A 2616-nucleotide genomic window follows, 5' to 3' on the forward strand; every position below is an offset into this window, starting at 1 on the left:
CCCAACTCAGACTTATATTCGTAAAAATATTAGATCTCACCGGTTGTTACCGAAGATTCATTTCTGACTTTTCTCGTGTGTTATCGCCAAGAAAAAGCCGTGCGCCTGCGGGCAAAGCGGACAATATTGTGGTCATGTTAAGCTGGGGTGTTACAGAATGGTATCACACGGTGTCACACGACTTTTAAACTCGTTAACTCACTAAGGAAAACTCTAAACCTCTCCGTGTCCGAACCTTGAGCGTGATTCTTCACACCAACATTTCTAGTTAAAATCGTATAGCAACAGATGGAACTCGAACATGGAAATATTTCTATTTGAATGCCGAAAGGCATACTCTCTCGACTCAAAAATCAACATAACTAAAATTCGTTATTTTACACGAAGAATTCGAATACTAAATTGTGGATCCGATCAATCTTCTCGTCATAACGTACCACACTACATACCTCTGTTATTTCACCGTTACTGTCTGATATTACTGGGATTTAAGATAACACACAATCCAACGATACTTCACTCTTCTTTGACTTAACGCCCTTGTGTTTCTGATAATCGGTCAACTATTATTCAACCCCGAACTATACAACTACGTGTACTACCTCATTTCTCTTTCAGACTTCAATTTTTGACAACTAGAGGCGCGTTATGGCAACCTCGAGATGCAAGCTCATCCTATTCTAAGTCCTCATTTCACTCCTATCTTTATCGCTCGCATTTCCGTTTAAAGAAACTCCTTGTAACATTTCTCCATGGATAGAGAAATTCCTCATATTACATTAGTATTCGCCACGAGGGTGAATAGTCCTAACGAACATTTTTCGAACCCTAACTAACTTGTTCAAACGTATCTTAAGAGATTCTATTCCAACACGGTGTATCTTTGTCAATTATTCCGTATCGAAATACTCGTTTCACTTCTAGTTTTACAAGAAACCTTGGAGACCCGCTTAGACATGAGTACCGCGTACCACCCACAAACTGACGAACCGAGCAAACGAACGATTTACGTCTTGGAAAGGCATGTCACAAACTCGTATTGTCACCTTTAGTAGATCACTCTTACAACAGTAGTTACCACTCGTGTCTTCACACGCACTTTCCGAAACCCTATATGACCGCTAATGTCATACCCCTGTTCATTTAACCAAAGCATCAACCACCGAAATCTGAACTCCATCAAGAAACAACAATTGAGATCGTTCAAGTCCGAGAAGGGCTCGAGACAACCCATTGTCGCCAGAAGAGTTATGCCGAACTTAGATGAAAACCCCACCAAACCCAGTGTGTGACCGCGTAGTATTGAGAAACCGCACTTTGGAAAGGTGTAATTCATTTCGGGAAATCGAGGAAGGTTATATCCGCAATATTGAACCTTTTGAAACCTTGGGGCGTATTGGAGCCGCTTCCTACCATTTAGAACTGCCGACTCAATTAAGTTTCCGTTTACCTTACATTTCGTGTAACAAACTTAGAAACGTGTCCTGCGGAACAGGAACGTGCAATCCTGCTAGGTACATCAACTATCGATGACAAACTACTCTTCATAAGAAAACCAGTTGAAACCGGGTGTAGAATCCCGACGATCCGAAATCGTGATAATGTCCAAGGACGTATCCTCACTTACTTATAGCATTGTCAACAAAAGGTCTCGAGCAAGAGACATCGACTATTACTTCCAACTAAATTTCGGGACGAAATTTCTTTTGAGGTGTGGATAATGTAACATCCCGCGTTTTTCCGTTAAATTTATTTTAACACCGTTTTTTTTTTTTTTATTTATTAAATAATATCTTTCGTCATTTAATTTGGTATCTTTCGTTAACTAACGTTCATAATATCCTCGTTATTTAATTATAACGTCACCCGTTTACTCGAGCGTTTTAAATATTCGTTTGGTTAATTCAAGCACCCGCACCCGAACTAGAGGGACTAAACTTGCAAAGAGGCCAAAGATTTGACTAGGTCAACTAGTCAAACCTTCAACCTCCTCCATTCATTATTTCCTTTTCATTTTCATTTTCTTTCAATACTTTCCCATTTTCTCTCAATTCTCCAAACAAAGAATTCATCATCCATTCATGATCTAGCAAGTGCTTCACAAAACAAATTACATATTCTTGATCCTCTCATCATCCTCTTCGATTTGATGCTAACTACTTCGATTTTGGGTAACATTTCTAAAACACTAGATTTCTTTAAATTTGTGTTCTTGACTTAAAAGTGTGTTAATTAGTGTCTATGGCTCATTGTGATGTCGTGTATGTAATTTGTATGCTCGATTCGTTGTTTTTGGTGTAACTAGTTCATTATGAAAATTTGCTTGCTAAATCTTTGATTTTGAATGATCAAATGTTGTTAGATTGTTAAAGTGCATGTTTTAAAAGTGTTACTAGTATCATTAGCTTCGTTTTGATGTATAGGTTGATTAAGGAAACTCCAAGAACATGATTAGTGATTTTGTGAACTTGGATTAGGGTTTGATAAGCTTTAGATGAACTTTTGATGCACCAAATGCTATGAAATATTGTAGATAAGAATTTTGTTGCAATGTGTGTATGATTACCTTCGAAACGGCATATCATACATGTAAATTGGTTGCCCGAATCATAAAAT

The sequence above is a fragment of the Rutidosis leptorrhynchoides genome, chromosome 9 (genome assembly GCF_046630445.1).
Source record: "Rutidosis leptorrhynchoides isolate AG116_Rl617_1_P2 chromosome 9, CSIRO_AGI_Rlap_v1, whole genome shotgun sequence".
In the NCBI taxonomy this organism is placed as follows: Eukaryota; Viridiplantae; Streptophyta; class Magnoliopsida; order Asterales; family Asteraceae; genus Rutidosis; species Rutidosis leptorrhynchoides.